The sequence below is a fragment of the Haemaphysalis longicornis genome, unplaced genomic scaffold (assembly GCF_048455015.1).
Source record: "Haemaphysalis longicornis isolate Haplotype H1 unplaced genomic scaffold, Haemaphysalis longicornis Haplotype H1 scaffold_2, whole genome shotgun sequence".
NCBI classification, from domain to species: Eukaryota; Metazoa; Arthropoda; class Arachnida; order Ixodida; family Ixodidae; genus Haemaphysalis; species Haemaphysalis longicornis.
The window spans coordinates 170,588,462-170,605,726 of record NW_027526295.1 but is presented as its reverse complement, the minus strand read 5'-3'; the positions used below and the strand labels follow the sequence as shown (position 1 = coordinate 170,605,726).

The window sequence follows — 17,265 nt, the reverse complement described above, 5'->3', positions numbered from 1 at the left end:
GTGCCACCAACGTTGCCCCCGCTAGCAATGACAGGAATATTCTTTGATTAAAAATAAAAGCTTATAAAGAAAAGCAAGCGAACGATAACCGCAAACTGTAGTGGAAAAAAAGGAGGATGAGTGCGAACGTGCGGATGGAGGGAAAATGAAATAGCATATCTAGAAGAAGGCGGTTAAGAGCAGATTGAGTGTGGCCACCTTATCGTCGGCCTAGGGCGCGCATGTCTGGTTTTGTGTGGGCTCAGAATTAATTAAAACGGCGTGAAGTTTGGCGCTTTTATCGCGCGCTGGCGCACTCATTAACTCACCCTCCCTTAATTCTATCTTGCAGCCCCTTTTCTAATACTTTTTTCAAAATTTTCGTTCCGGTCGTCCCCCCCACATTTTTTTACAAGCAGCCTGCTCCGGAGAACGCGAACAAACACGAGAGGAGGATAAATACGGTTTATTTTTTTTTTATTTTTTCTCTTTGTCCGGTGGGTCGAATTCTCAGCGGGCTGCACGTCACGCCAGACACTTGATACGTCGGTTGCTGGAGTTTCCCTAGACTGGCGTTTAAATTACTTCATAATAGAACGAGTTCTTTTTTCTGATCTTCGAGACTTGAGCTGAAGACATAATGCTTGCGGGTGGCAAGTTGAACTGAATACCAAGGGCGCAGCCGGGCACATTCTCACCGCAAGTTTTTCCCTTCTGGCGTTCTCCAAGAAAGTGCAGTTGTCTGAAGGAAGAAGGTGTCTATGAACCGCCGAGGAGGCGGATTACAAAGGCATTCTATATTTCTATGTGAACAGTGTTATTTCGAAAAAAAAAAACAGTGTTTAGTTCCTCATAGAACGGAATTGGTAAGGTCAGGAAATACGACGACTGGTGATGGGACAGATGTTCTCGACACATCCTCGTATATTATAGGGTAAGGGGACACGTTTCAGCTCTTTAACACGGACAATGTCGGCGTACTGTAGCCAGTCCTTATCCTACCACAAAATTTTCTAATGTGCACTGTAGTCATGCTCCTGCTCAGAGATCTTCCGTACTGGAGAGAATAATTTCCCTTTCTTGGTCTAGGAATTCCATATTTTTAACATCATCCTGGCAGGTTCCCCAAGAATTCCCTGCAAATTTTTCTGCATTGTCTTTTTTCAGCTGATAGATCTTTACGGGGATTCGTGTTCGGTTTTGAGCGTTGGACAGCGGCAGATATGTCTACTTTACGCAGCTTTCCAGACGCAAACACTGTTCAGAGAATCAGAGCTTCAGCGGGAACTCAATTCTACTACGTCTGCCCGTAAGCAGGATTTGACTATACCTTTCCCGTTTTGTACCGAACAGTACGCTTACTTTGCATGCTAGCACTCAAAATTCAAAGTTCACACTGGAAAAAGAACGACACCTTGAAGGTAATCGAAGATTTTAGCTCATCGCCGGGAATGCTGGGGCCTTCTCTTGCAAACAGCAAGCGTACTAAGCATGCCTGAAATACCTTTTTTTGTATATTGCACAGGAATACCTGCAAACAGCCTCCAGCCCTCCAGCCACCGCCGCTAATCGCTTTACTAGCTCTTCCTCCTAGAGTATTCTTTCCTCTATGCTCCCTCCTGTTTTATTAACCGAACATTATACGATTATAATTTGTAGCAGCCGATCTATTCGTCGCTGAACACCCGCTGCTGGGAAATGGGATCTAGTTGAATAACAAAGACCAGACAGCTGAAATTTTAATAGGGTCGTCTGAATTAAACTCAGAATTTCGCTGTGCTAGGTATCCGCAATCAAAACACGGAAGTACAAACTCGACCCACATTTTATTTATATTTTAGCGTTCATGTGTGCAAATAAACAGCGGCCGGCTAAATAATACTTGTGCACCAAGAATTTCACCCCTGTGCGTGCCGTTAACTTTCTTTTTAGTAGCTGCCTCGAAATTTATTTTCCTTCTCTAGTCAAGGTGTACATCCAATCCATCATATATCGCACAAGCTCTAGATTATGGTGCATTCAAGACGTCTTTAGGGAAAACATTTCCCAAATTTATTTGAGATTTTAATACAGGGTTACCGAAAGAGAATACCAGTGGCTTTCTCAATCTCCGGTATCTCTCGACATGCAACTACTGAGATGTTTTCACGACCGTAGCCACCAGACCCAGAAACCCACAGTCATGAACAGATGAGACGCGAACACAAAAATGTGAACCAGAGGATGCAAGCCATTGGTTGATTGTAGTGTTTAACGCGCCGGCTCGACGCAGGCGATGAGGCGCGCCGTATTGGAGGGCTCCGGATTAATTTTTACCACGTGGAGATCTTTAACGTGCTCCGAAATTTCGAACACATGGGCGTTCTTGCTTTTCGCCTCCATCATAAAACCGGCCGCCGACGCCGGGAATCGAAATCTCGTCCTTGTGGTCAGCAGCGCAAAGCCTTAGCTACTAAACCACCGCGGCGTGTACATGCAAGCCAAATGAAACGACGCGTGGCTTAATTACAAAACCAAAGTGGGAAAATGTGGCTTTCCACGTATACCAAAAGCTCACCTTGATTTAATTTCAACGTACAGTATTTTTTATTTTGCGTGGTCTGGTTTATTTTTTCATGTTTGCCTTTCGTTTGTCCTTGACTGTACACAATTATATTTAGAGCCAGATTTCGCCATTTTAAATTGTCTAATGTGGTCAGGAAGTTTGCTTACTTATGATTACCTATCCCGAAGAAAGCCATATTCCCATGTCTTGGTGCACGTACTGCGCGCGCCATCCCGACGGCATATCAAGCGCGCCCGTGACCTGCCGCTGTGTTCTTAGCTTAGCGCGGGAAGTAAGCGGCAGCGGATGAGTAGTTGTACGTATCAAGGCCGCCTGCGGAGGAAGCGAGTGCAACGCGTCTGCGTGCGTCTGCGTCTGCCCGGCGGCTCGGTAGTCGGTCGCAGGCCGCGCCCGCCAGCTGCAACGTTTCTCGCATGTGTGCGAAGTCTGTTCAACGCAGCGCGGACCACCTGAGAGCGGCGGGAACGCTTCAGCTGCGGTGAGCCGATGGAGGTATGGCCGCCCGCTCGTGAGTTTCTGTACCAAACTGACAACCGCCGGGGTTCAGACAAGGTGGAGCTTTTTTACTGCTGTGTATTTTTTTTTTGGAATATCCGCTGTCACACCTGTCGGTATTGCAGAGCTTATATTGCAAGTTGAAACAGCTCTAAAGAAAGGTGCACGGTAAATTTCTGACTTAAACTAAAGCCCCCAAGCTTATTTGCAAATTTGCAAACATTGCTTCTTGCCAGGTCACGTTAATTCAATTACTTTCAGCGATTTAAATCCAAGAAATTGGAGTAACTAGGAGGGGATGTCCCGCTCGGCTTCTTGTCGCTACGATTATTATGCCCCCTTAGAGTCAATTTTGGGGTTCCCAATTGGTGCGCCTCCCAATTTGCTCTGTTATCTCTTTGTGCACTCTAGCCAGAAATGCAGCTCTCGTTATATGTACAAATTAGAGCCCACCCCAATTTTAGGCAGCGCACAATACAGTGTAACTTTCCCTCTAGTAAGATTAGCCCTATGTCTTTTTCGAAATGTTGAAATAACACCCAAGGCGCTTAAATAACGTCATCAGGTAAGCCCAGTAACTACCCGAATTAAAGCACATGTGCAAGAAAAGTAATGTTATGTTCAGACTACCGACGCAAAAGCGATTTCGTGAGCTATGGGGCTTAAAAAAAAACGGTGTGTCACACAGTTCGGCTGGTTGAGACGTCAAGTGACGTTATTCTTTAAAGTTATTACGACAGTTGCTGTAACAGTGTGAACCAGGCCTAACGCTGGCAGCGCCCCTCTCCCCAAGAGAATTGCTAGATGTGGCCTTGTCGTAATCATACTTAACAACGTGCGGGTTCGCGCTCTTTGGTAATCTATGATAAGAATTTCAAGCGCCAAATATATAGACAGAGGACGTAAAGGCTCACAGAGGCATGCGCTCCGTCCATTTAGCGCATGTCTCTGCCTTTACGTTCCCTGTCTCAGTATGTGGCGCTTGAAAGTCTGATCGTGGAATCGTGCTGTCACTTCTTTAGGTTAAGCACAAAATAAAATAATCTGAATCGTAAGATTAACGTCTACTCAAGATTTCAAGCGGCACAGCCTGTGATACAGGTACAGCCAGTTCCGGTTGCACAGTTTCAGAAGCACGCAGTCCCAAACTAGCTTTCTTGGGAGTGGTGTCACAGGGGTTGTGAATGAAGGGGGTTATGCGCACGTGCTGATACCGGATGCAGGGGCGGGCAGGGAAAAAAGAAGTTGCAGCCGACGGCCAAAGAGCGAAGCGCTCGGAAATCAGATCCGAGACTTCTACCGCCAACTGTCAAGCTGCGGAAGGCTAGGTGGCATCCTGGCGGAATCCGTGATCCCGCTGCAAACTGGTTTACTGAGTCAACCCTGCGCTAGAACTCCTACACTGTCGTAAGTTGCCGATGCGAACGATTCCCTGGTCGCCGCGCAAACTCCTCAAGCTACTTAAACCTTCGCTGCTACTGCTGCACGCGTTCCAACGTTCATGACCCTAACGACAGTTTTTATTCCGTTGACGATCTTAAACATTGCTCGTACTGTCGCTGACGACGTATACTGCAAAGCCTTTTTTCACCATCAGCGTCAAAAAGGAATTTGGCACGTCAGCGTGCTCCGGTAAAAGCTGTCCGGATTTCTGGCCTTCTATCACAAATGAACTGGAACTTGTCGTAACAACTGTCGCTGGTAGAAACGCTGCACGAACACGCTCCACTGTCACGACTTTCACGCGCAGTCATACACGACAGGGTTATCTGATTCACTAATGCTTACGTGGGCGTTTTTCTCAAATAATAGCGAGTGCATGCTTCAGACCAAAAATGCTTCTCATTTTCAATCGATGCTTGCCGATGAATTGTGCAGTTATCTTTTTTACGCAGAAACATCGCTAAGGGATGCTTCAGTATCGTGATACGATGGTCTTATTCTGAAACTACTTACCTGCGTGCTAAAGCTTTCCGCCATTTTTTTCGTTAGGAAAAAATTATACTTTCTGTCTGCCAAGGATGGCGCTGTCAAGCAACATCACCTCCACTAGCTGCTCGTGAACGTAACCTACCACCGCAAAGAATGTTATTTGCGTAATCTGTTGCTGAGACACGGTAAAAGTTAACTCTTGTATGTGCTTGAGTGTGCGAGAAACTTCCGTGCCAGCGCTTCTTTCCCAAGGCATTGTGTGCGCCTTGAATTTCTGTGACCAAAGGTTCTGCATGGGTATTTCTGTGCTATATATATTGCTCGGCGCAGAACTTACGTGCGAGAAGTTCAAAGGTGCCTAAGAGCTTCTTAAAGTTTGGGATTTTCGTTCCGGGGAATCCTGGAGTCAATCAGTCCCTATAGATGGAGATGGAAGTTCTAGAAGTTGGTGGGCGTTTTAACGTGTTCGATATTTTGTTGATGTGATGAAGCGAAGAGAATACTTTAAGATATTCACTATAATATTAGCTACAGGAGTGTAAAACAAACTTTTAAACTGCAGTTAGATTCCTGTTCTAAATGCGTACAAGTAACCTGAGCGCCTCATATTCCAAGCCCCATTCTCTTATCCTCCAAATGTTCCCAAACCACTCGAGCGAGCCTGGCCGGGGCTCTTTTCCTGCCGAAAAATCTGTTTCGTTGCCGCGGTGCACAACCGCATTCCTAAATTCTGACGCGATGAGCAATCCATCTCTATCGCAGTAACTTAAGGAGCTCATGAACCCCAGTAATGCTAGCTTCGACGAAAGAGACCCCATGTCTCACGGCGAAATCCCTAGTACAAATCAAGGCGCCTAACCGGAACCGGAACTGAACCGGCAACCGAACCGAACCTAAAATTTTGCGAGGAATCAGAGCCGAACGAAACTCGTATTTTTTCTGCGATTTTAGAGCTGAACCCGAACCGGAGCGAATAGAAGGAACCGTTCTGGACTGGTTCCTGGAATGATTCTAAACACTTAAGATTTCGAGCCAAGCAGTCTGGTAAAGAGAGAACTTTGATTTGGAAGCATTGCTGAGACAAACGGGAGAAGCTGCCGAGAAATAATGCGGCAGAATCGTCCGACCACGCTCTCCACATCCTCATAGAACTATCACACGGCGTATTAAACAAGATTTTTTTATCAAGTTATCAGGGTCTTATGGTCACCGTTTAATACATGGAATCGGCCAAATGTTCCTGTGTTTGCAGATTATTGCTGTAGGGTTGAACGCACCGACGCAACGCAGATGATGAGGCGCGCCATAGTGGAGGGCTTCGGATTAATTTTGACCACCTGGGGATCTTTAACGTGCGCCAAAAGGTCGTACACACGGGCGTTTTCGCTTTTCGCCTCCATCATGAATGCAGAAAAAATAAAAATCAAAAGAGTCCCGAACTGGGTCAGTTAGTACAGATTGATTGTGGTGTGAAAATAATAAGTAAAGTCAGATTTTGTATTCCGAGGAAACGTGTCATGCGTTTTTGTTTATAGTTTCTATGCCCATGGAGTCTAATATTTGTGTAACACACAGAATGTGTTGTCAATATGAATGCATCTCTACACCCTCAAAATACTTTCGGGAACAGAGAAGTGACAGGGCCACTGCTGGTCCCTGCACCAACTTGTTTGTTAACACTTCGTCCTTTGTTTTAATGTTCAGCTGGTTTTCTCTGACCTTTCGGGAACATCATCCACAATAACTCCGCATCTTCGACGTATTCTGCTTGGATTAGCCGGCATATACAAACAGAAGAGCGACACGAAAGTTCGCTCTGCTCTACGCCACCGCAACGTTTCTTGTTCAGGGACTTCGTGTCCTTTGTTTGCTGCTCTAAAAGAGCACCAGAATTTAAAAAAAAGAAAAAAGAAAACATTGACGCCTTCGCAACCACACTTTTAAAGTAGATGCGACAGCATCTCCATATCATCTCGATCAGCTCAACTTTACTATAAGCGGTGCATGGGTGCGTATTAGGGGGTAAACAGGAGTGGATTAGTGAGAGGCTCAGCGCAAGGAAACCGAGGACGGTGGCAGACGAGACAGGCGCGACTATTCAAAACTTTCCTAATAAAAAACGTGATTCGCCTGGCACGGCATTCCGCCCAGGCGATGTCTCGTCTGCTCGTCTGCCACCATACTCCTCTTCGTTGAGCTAAGCCTCCCATGAAGTATGTATCAACTATCCCAGCAACACGTTTTATTTTTAGTGGATTAATGGGTTGAGGTGCTGGGCTAATGTGAATTGGTTAAATTATTGTGTTGATTAATTTATTTGGATTAAAGGAACTAGCGAGCCCGTTAAAGGTACAGCATCATCATCATCATCATCATCAATAACAACGACGACGACGACGAACGACAACAAGAACGACGACGAACGACGACAACATTAACAAGAACAAGAACAATAAGAACAAGAACAAGAAGAACAAGAACAAGAACAATAAGAACAAGAACAAGAACAACCAGAACAACAAGAACAACAAAAACAGGAACATTAAGAACTTATTTAGGCCCACAGCACGGCGAAAGCCTCGCCTATTGACTTCCAACCGCTGCTGTCCTGCGGCGCTCGAGTCCGCCGTTGACCCCAGAATTTTCGTGTCATCCCTCCATCTTGTTATTGGCCTTCGCCTTTTTCTAGACCCGTCTCTTGGCATCCACTCAGCTACCCTAATTGCCCACCGGTTGACGGTTAGTCTCACTACATGGTAAGGCAACGTCAATGTCTTCTCTTTACTTGCACTATGCTTTCTTTTACTAGAGTTGGTTCCCTGCTCCGGGAAGATCTTTTCCTGCCTCTGAGTGTTACTCCTACCATTTTTCCGTCCGTGACCGGTTGAGCCGATCTAAGTTTGTTTTCAATTTGTTTAGTGAGGCGCCAAGTCTCAGCTCCGTATGTCATCACCGGCAGTAGACACTGTTTCTACACATTTCTCTTGAGTGATATTAGTCACCTGACCGACAGCTGGTCCTCGCTAGTCATCGTTTTCACAAGTGCTGCTGCTTCCACCACGGCTAACGTTATCCCAAAGCACGCCGTCGACCAGTGTGTGAGTTCGCAGAAGACCGCATTATAGCATTGCAAAAAGGCCGAGAATGCAGAAAACAAACAACTGCACACAGTACCCAAAGCGGCCATCTATACAATGAGCCCGGCTAATGTGAGTTCTCGCAACGCCGCCTGTATAAACAGTGCCTAACGCGTGAGCGAAAAATGGCCAAACAGCCACTCTCCTGTTGCTCTCTCCTACCCTTCATCGCTCCGTAGCCTTCCAGCGTGCTTTCGTGTCCGCCATCCAGCGCCGCTTCTCGGAAACTATGCAAAATAGTGGAAAGTTTGTTTAGCGTTCCGGAGGCGGCGCTCCTACGCCTTCTTGTTTTTCACCATGCCTGTCTGTCATGGTCTGTCACTGATAAAACTTCCTTTGTCACGACGCAAAATCCCTTGCGCTGCCGCAGGCTGATGCCGGCTTTGCGCGCTTATCTACTCGGATCACAGGCCCTGAAATTTTCTGAGTGGGGCATCCCACCTCTATCCCCTCCGCATTTAGGTATTGTTTTGACCCCCCTGTTCGCACTCCGCATCGGTACGCACTTCTAAAATTGAGGACTGTACTGTAGAAGCGCCCGGACAGCGTGGCGGGATCGCAGCTGCTTATCCTTTTGTTTCCTATAATTTTCTGAAGTTTCCAAGCATGTGATATTATTGGAAAGTTGAAGTGAGCGCCTGGACAAAAAACGTGCACGCAATTTTTTCTTCTCTAAATACTCCAGAAAGAAAAATATCAGTAAAATAATGGCTGCCCCATCCGAAAATATCGTTTTTCTGTTAGCTATATGTCTACCCGACAATCAGTATGTTCATACAGTATTTCAGTCCGCCCCCGTCTTTATCTTTGGAAAATGCAGCAAGTATGAAGCGAGCGACACGTTGAACGAGATCCCCCAGTGCGCCACGGAACTAGCGCCCCGTCGCGGCTAAGATGTAAGCGAAACGGCCCTTGAAGCCCAACAGGCAAGCTGACAGACACACGTCGTAGAAGTGGGTGCAGCGTTCGCGACTCGCGAGCAGTGACGTAAGGCGAGATGTCCGCCGGCACGCGCCACATCGCGGATCAGTGCCTGAACTAAGCGCCCCTACCCTTCCCATTGAAAAGCGCGCGACGCGTCAGGTAATGTTAATACAGGCGGCGTTGGTTCTGGCTTATTCGCCGACAGCCACTCATTGTACTCGCGGCGCAAGAAGGTCCTTTAAAAGTCCTATCTATGCTTACGCCAAGCGGGTGACGTTGCCTTCTCAGGCCAGCCGGGATCACCACCATCACCAATACCACAACCAGCTACACGGCGCCACTCTTCAGAGCTCCCGAAAGAGCCAACTGAAAATGCCACGTGTATTACCGTGAACGCAGTAAGAGCAGAGCGGACGAGCGTTCTGAATATAATTATTATAGGCAATACGCAGAGTCGCAAAGCGAATGCACATTGCAACTACGCCGTTGCATCCCTGAGTTTGCCATCGCCGGCGGTACAAGATTTAGTTTCGATTGTAAGTCGACATCGCAACTTAAAATTTTCACATTTAAAGAAATGGGTCGAATACAATGGTGTAAATGCGCTATTCGCTTTAAAGAACCCTGCGAAAGTGCCTTATTTGTTGCATGGCTGGGCAATTTTGGGGGTTATTCTCGTGTATTTGTTTGTCTGCTATAACATCGTTTCCAGCAGATGTAACTACTGAATACAGTTTTCAACCACCATAGTTGTAGTCACCATAATTATGTGTACTCAAACACACTTTCCTATATTTATATGAATAATTTCACCCATTGGTAGTAACCAACGCCCTAAGCAACTCAATTTTGCATTTGTTTTTTCAATTTCTATGAAGTGAATTTGCTGCTGGCCCCTCTAGTATTCGACTTTCGACACACTTGTTCATTGAACAAAACAGAACCCTCTGCCCACTTCGGTCACTTTTCACGAAAAGCTGACACTACATTACTCATAATGTTCCTAAGGGGTAGAATGTAATAGCAATATGATGAGTTTCTAGCCCGGCCGTTTTGACCTCTGCGATGAGTCTAATGAACGAAAGATTAATCATTTAGCGTCGGTATGCATGAACAACGTTTGAAGTTTTATTTTCCTTGAGGTTTTAACGAGGGCAAACGTTGGACCGAAAGACTTATGGAATAACATGATATCTGGAGATTATTTTCATGATTGATCAGAACCTTTTCATAAAGAACTGAAATGCCCTTTCTTAAGAAAACGATGGTTAAGACGTGAACCTTTCTCCCAAGCATTTTTAGTGAAAGTTGAAGTGCAAAATTCGAACTGTTTTGACAGTATAGGAATGGCGAAACCCGATAGACGTCGGCTATCCCTCACCTGGCAGGAAATCACTAATCCTCAAAGTAACGCAGATCATCACATACCACGAAGCCTGGAGAAAGCAAGCTACGCTTTCTCCAAGATATGGTGACGTGGCTCACTGGGAAGCGGAGCGGCATCAAGCTTCTGTTAAGACCCATAGCGGCAACACTGGTTTAGAGACGAACCCTCCCCCGGACGCCTCCCCCCTCTTATTACCCGGTGGATTCGCTTGGTGGCCGTCTCCCTGCCTGCGGATTATGTAACAACAATGGCGGTGAACACTACGGGACAGTATCTCGTCTCCTGTGTCTGTTTCACTTCCTGGTCGGAGGCATGGACACTGAGGTCCGACTCCTATTCCTGCGCCCGCCGTGCCGTGTTCTACGCCTCAGCACGTATTTTCGGCCAAGGCACCAACTCTCTCGGTTTGGGCCTCAAAAAACCCGACCCGGCGGGTAGCGAAAGGGCATCTGAAAAGGCCTTGTATTTGACGCCGTCCGGCCAGTGGCACCAGAGCTGCCGAGGGAAGTGGTGCATTTCAGGGGAGCGTTGGAAGCAGATATCCCCAGTCACCGCTCCACCACGGGCAACAGCTCGAACAAGCTCAAAAGAAATCTTGCATGTAGGATCTGACGTGGGGTCATTCGAAGGCCAGCGCGTCAACACAGCCTTATTATGGTTGAAGTGAGAATATGCCTAGAGTGGATATCTGATGTATTAAGATGTGTCGTGTGTCTTAGGAGTGAAGTGTTTTGTTGGTCATAATGAGGCTGTTATCTTTGGTTAGTTACCAGCAAACCATTTCAAGCATGTTTCTCGACCAGACGGCATGCCGTCAAACCCTGGTACAACAGTCTCATTACGGCCAGGAAAACACTTCACCCTGAAAGCACCCGACACACCTCAATACATCAAACAACGACTCTAGGATATTCTTAAAACGGCCTTCACTTCCGCAGTCTTATGCTACCTACATATATGAACACACGAGGACATTTATTCTAAGAAACCTATTAGGCCACCTCTATTGATGCCATAGTGTCGTGTAAACTGTCGAATGTCCTATGCGGCATGACATTTGAAAATATCGACAATACGAAAGCTACCTGTGCTCTCATGCACCAACATTTTTAAGCCTTCGACCCAAGTATCACTGGTCAGAATTTACGCAGAGACACCCAAGCAAACTCCAAGGTATAATCTGCTACTCATGGACCATATTCCCCCACTTTCAAACACTCAACCCTAAATTCTGCCTTTTCACGGGTAGAGCTCGTTGTAATGCTATGGCCGTAGAACGACAAACACAACAGAAAACATTTCGCTCGGTCGCATACAGAGATTATGCAGTCTTAGTAAAGGCATTCTAATCAGGCCTTTAGCGCGGCCTGATTCGAATGCAGTGATCAACTCTGGAGTAAACACTATCATGCCAGCATATTCTATTGGGCTAGAAATAAGTCTGCTGCGCTCCCCGCGATTGCCGGATAGCAAAAATTGTTGCTGCGGACAGGAACGCCGGTTCTGCTACTGCTATTTGTACTAAACTGGACATCAAATGATTAATTAAAAAAACACCGCAAGCTCCGGCAGAAAAAGTCAGACACACAACCAGAATAAAAAGTTCGCGAAATTAAATCACTTATATGTAGGCACCTAACATAAAATTAAAAAGATCTGTGGGGCTTTCACTTTGCCGTTTAAGAATCGGGTGTACATATGGCAGACAGGCATTCCTTTTGAAAGTAACACCATAGGAACTTGTGTAAAAAGGTCATAATTTTTTTCTGTGCTTCATGTCCTAGTTGAGTTTAACTTAAAGGGACACTGAAGTGAATTTGTCAAGCTCCCGTTTTTGCTTGCACTGCGTAGACTGGCTCAAATTAGCACACTTTTCATCGCTTTTACGATTGACAAATCGGTAATTATTTTACAAAGCGCGAAAGAAGAAAAACTACCATGTGCGGTTTGCGGCGGCCGCACCAACTAAAGCTGTGACGTTAGGAGGAGCGGGCACCGTGATTGGACGATGCCCAAGGTGAGCAACCAAACAAGTTTCGGTTTCGGTTTCGGTTCTGTAAAACACAACCGTTGGCGTTGTTGGATGGGCATTCTCAATAACTCAGTAATCATCGTACCGCGCTTCTGCCATGTTGTCAGTGTAAAAATGCATAAAGATAAGCCTCCTAGGACGGCTTGGAATCGTAGCATTCACTAGCCGAAACCTACGCAGTGCATGAACGCCCTCCGCGTACCCGCAGACGCCCAAATGTCATGCGCTTTTCCCCCATATTTGGAGATTGCCTCACTTATGCCTGTACCGTAAAAAGCGTGTTCGCACCAGGCCAAGGGTCTGTTCATTCTGGCCTGTGCCCACTGCCTGCAAGCAGTCGGTGCTTATGGCAACAGCACGCCAACGAGAACTCGCTAGCGCGCCAGTGCCAGCCTGCACGCGTTTTGTGAACTAGTTCGTGGAGCCATGAACGTTGCGGCCCAAAAAAAGGTGAACTCAATATAGAAAACATCGGCGGAAAACGAAAAAGTTAACCTTACAGAAAAAAAAGCACGTACCCGGGGGGATTCGAACTCCTGACTCGCAATATACTTGCGGTGGCATGTCTAGCCCCCCAAACCACTCGGCCACGGAGCGGGCTCCGCTGGCCTTGGTAATATAGGGTATATATTGTACAACCAGTTTACACTTTTATTTAGTTTTGGCATTTCAAGCAGCTTAGGTGACTATTTGTTGTATTGCGCTCGTGCAGTAAGCTTCGCCCGAGTTTTCACAATAGCTCAGGTCTAGCAATTGCATTTCGTAGACGGAAAAGCGTTCGCAGATGCGTAGTCGTGCTGCTGACCGCTGTGCTTGTTCGCCCAGCGCAAAAAAGTGCTTCCCGCACCCTAGTTTTACGCTGTACGGTAAAAATATCAGTTGATTTTATTTCCTTAGTACCTATATTGACTTCGCTGACTCTTCTCCCGCCTTCAAGAGGCCTTATATTTTCCTACTGGCGTGCCAGTCAGCGAAGCGTCGCATGTGCGCTTGTGCAGCGCTTGTGTGACGCGACCTTGACTTGGAGCTAGATACAGTGTACAAACTAACCAAGTAAAGAAAGGCAGATTCTACCATTCACAAACGTGTCCTGCTGGCTTCGTTTCAACTGAGCGAACGAATTGCGACGACCCGTCGGCGGCCGGCGGACGAAACGCTGGGCCGACTGACTGTCTGAAGGCAGGGGAGCCATGCAGTAGCGCAGCCAATTGCGAGCTCGGCTCCTCTCGACGTCACACGAAAACGCCGCAGAAAATGGGCGAGCGTAAAGAGAGGAGGACAGCATTTTCGAATTGATTTTTCTGCTAAATAAAATCGCGTAAACGCGCCCAGGGTGGTCGAAACATGGTCTGGGGACTCCGGACTACAATTTGCGCAAGTAATCCCGCAATGTTTACATATCACTTCAGTGTCCCTTTAAGGGAACCTGAACACAAAAATGGAGGCATTTTTCAGATTTATACACAGACCCCTATCCACTAAACACGACTCTTTAGGCTAAACGTGTAATTAATTACGAAAAAAAACTCCCACCTCCCCTCGCGGGAACCCCTGTGTAGATGCGACGCAGAGGGGGCTCACGTTGCAGCGTTGGATAGCGGAGGAACGGCGCTGGAACGATGGAGTGGTATGGCGCAGGCACCGCGTTTTATAGCGCGCATAACGGTGAGGGGACGCGCCGGCGCCAGTGCATCTGCAGCGCCTATGACGCAACACAATCCAACACAATCCACTTTAATCCAATCTAATCCAAATCCAATCCAATCCAATCCAATGCCCCTCGAGAGAGAGTGTTCGCTATCGGAGAGGAGCCGGGGTGAGCGGCGGAGAGCGCACCTGGCGCGGTGAGGAGAATGGGGGAGGGGCAGACGCCGACGACGACAACGCCGGATGCAGGGACAAGGCGGGTGAATCTAAAAACGTTTAGTTTACCTCGCCTGAGCTGATTAAAAAAATCTCGGACCATCTCCACTAACGTGAAACCTGGGGAGGTGCAAACCATGCAGTGTATAAGTGTATTCTTGATGAAACCGGGGACGGGGGGATGGGGGGGGGGGGGGGAAGGGCAGGGGGTAGAGGTATACAGCATTGCTGTAAAAGACTCTTGCCTTTGCAGCAGGAAGCTCTCCAGCGCGACGCGTAAATGAGCCCCGGTGTGTTTTTTTAGCACGCGTGACGCTCCAGCGTGAGACGTAAACGATTTTCCCGGTGTTTTAGTACCATGACTACATCAGACGAATGACGGTTACGACGACGACGACAGGAGACGCCAACAGCCCCTGCACCTAAGCCGCTTACGCCCTAAAACCTGCGTAGTGGAAATACCCTAGCCTGTGGATCGGTGAACAGCGCTCAGGGCTTTTCTCCGACACTGAGATGCGTCGTTTCTTTCTTTCCTAGGAGCAAATATTTCTCAATAAGGCACTTAAAATGGAAGCCCAAATCTTTTCATGACCTAATAAATGCTTGTATTCAATTTTACTGACCACTGATTGCTAGTATACACCAAATATTTATTAACGAAGTCACGGCGCATACACCCCTCCCCAGTAATATGACAATTTTTTCCCGCTCATTGGCCAAGTAGCCCGTGCGCCAATAAACAAAACAAACATCAGCGATCCTCCCAATATTGCTGCTAACGATAACTAATGTTATTTTGCTAAATTCAAACTGCAAAGTTGAAAGAAGCATAAGCATCATTCCAAAATAGTCAGATATGCACTTAATACAGTAGCTGCAGCTCGTAATCGCTCCGGAACAAAATTTACGCCTGTACTTCACTAACGGACCGCAAGTAGCTATGCCTGTGAAGGCAGCTAGACGTAGCGAATAAAATGAGCCGTAAGAAATGCCTTGTGCATGTTTATGTTTCGCGGATATGAAGATGATCCTGGAATAAGGAGAGCGGAAACATAAAAAAATTAACAGAAAAATAAGAATGAAGGTGATATTCATAATTAACGTTTGCGTTTGAGGCAGCTACTCTACAGGTACTCTGTGTATTGTTTCATGAACGTTTTTTTTTTTTCAAGACGTTGCAGTATGGCTAATCCTTGTGCTCAGGAACGCACGGCGACGCTGTGTAGCCTGAACTCCTGTATCACTATAGTGATAGAAACGTAGTTATAGTGCTTCCGCCATTTATTATAATGATAAAGAACCTAACTATTGGTAAGGCAACCTAAATATTGGGTAGCAATGTCACTGGCAACGTCGATCCAAAACGTCAATCTCTTATCTATGCAACTCTTCACCGCTTCACCAGGCATGGAAATTCTGGAAGCTTCCGTGGCTTCTCCACGCACTCCTTGCGAACGTTGCTGCCGAGGGCGCGAAGTATGACGTGCGTTCTACAGAAAAAAAACAGCCATTTACAAGAGTTTAACTTGCACAGCTATCGCCTTAAATACGGGAGTTAAATTAACACATTGGCGGCAATCCCTCATGGCCCCCAAGTGTGCTCACCCGTTCACCATTACAAAATAGCAACTATCAATAATGGTGTTCTAACACAAATTAAGGGAGGGGTCTTATGCAAGTGTTAATGTGTTATAACACAAATTAAGGGAGGAGTCTTATGCAAGTGATTTTCTTCCGGCCTTTTCTTTATTGAAACGCAGGTGAGCTTACCGTGCCCAAGTCAAGTCCCACCCAGGAAGAAGGATGACCGTATCGAAACCCGGCTTGTTCGTGGCGCTCGTATTTGGAAGCACGTATTTCCTTCAGGTTAGGGAAGTTGGTGCGATCGTGTGCTCCCCTGATTACTGCGAACGCAGCACTTGTGAACCCGTTGACGAAGCCACGTGCGATGGTGTGGTCCGGCCTCACGCGGATTTCTGCTCCTGCTGCCCTTCATGCATCCAAATACTCAGTGAGGAGCAACTTTTCAATCCCCAATTGCGATTTTATCTTCGCTAACTGATTTGGCCATTTCTATTGGGTCTCACACACTTCGGGGAGTTGCGCGCGGCTCTACATTTAAACCCATCACCAAGACCAGACTCCTTTTCTTGCCCTTGGCCACCTATAATTTAAATGGGGATATTCACTCAGCGCTGCTGGCTGTACATCTACTTGCGATCTCTTAAAGCGGGCTAAGCATTTGAACGTCAACAACATAAAGAAATGAGGTCTTGTAGACAATCATGTAGTGAACGTGAGTTTTGTTTTGATGTCGGCTTCGTAATTATTTTTCTCTGCCTTATCTTTCAGATGAGGGAGAATCTTGTTATCAACTGATTCTGATGGGAATTCCAGCAAAAGTCGAATGCGCATCAAAACTCTTCTGCAATCCAGCCACCCTGACTTGCCAGCCGATAAATGGGAAGTGGTGACTTTTGACTGTTTGGTGATTCTGTGCCCGTCTTAGACTCCGAAAGGTGGGAGGCAACACGTCCTGGGTGGAAACATTTCGCAATAAATAATTGACAAGCCAAAATGCATTGCGTATCTCTCTCTGGATGGCGCCGCTAGGGAAGGCTGTAGATACATCACAGAATTCGCCACGATATTAATTTCCTTTTAAATGCGAATGCATTTCTTAGTCGGGGGTTGTCGTGCTCCGTCGGCGTGCGCCTGCATTCCTCCAGCGCGAGCGCACGTGAGCGCGCGCCTCGTAGTTCTGCCTTCGTCGTCGTCGTCGTCGCCTCGGCGCGGCGGACCCGCGCCGCTACAGTCGGGGGTTGTCGTGCTCCGTCGGCGTGCGCCCGCAGGTGTTATCTCTCCGCGCTCCTCCTCACCCCTAGCAACAGCTGTGGCACGCCTAGCAACCGGAGCAGGTGGTAGCTCGGGGGGGAGTAGCGGAGGGCAA

At 47.1% G+C, this 17,265-nt stretch overlaps 1 long non-coding RNA gene across 3 annotated transcripts; it reads left to right on the top strand.

Moving 5' to 3' along the window:
* Positions 1 to 2,760: 2,760 nt before the first annotated feature.
* LOC144167520 (uncharacterized) lies at positions 2,761 to 16,893 on the top strand. Of its 3 annotated transcripts, none has more exons than XR_013322021.1 (3): positions 2,761 to 3,037; positions 16,076 to 16,181; positions 16,668 to 16,893. It is a non-coding gene; the product is annotated as an uncharacterized LOC144167520 (long non-coding RNA). The 3 variants fall into 3 exon arrangements; XR_013322023.1 differs by having other exon boundaries at positions 3,027 to 3,053; XR_013322022.1 differs by lacking the exon at positions 2,761 to 3,037 and adding an exon at positions 3,072 to 3,097.
* Positions 16,894 to 17,265: the final 372 nt, after the last annotated feature.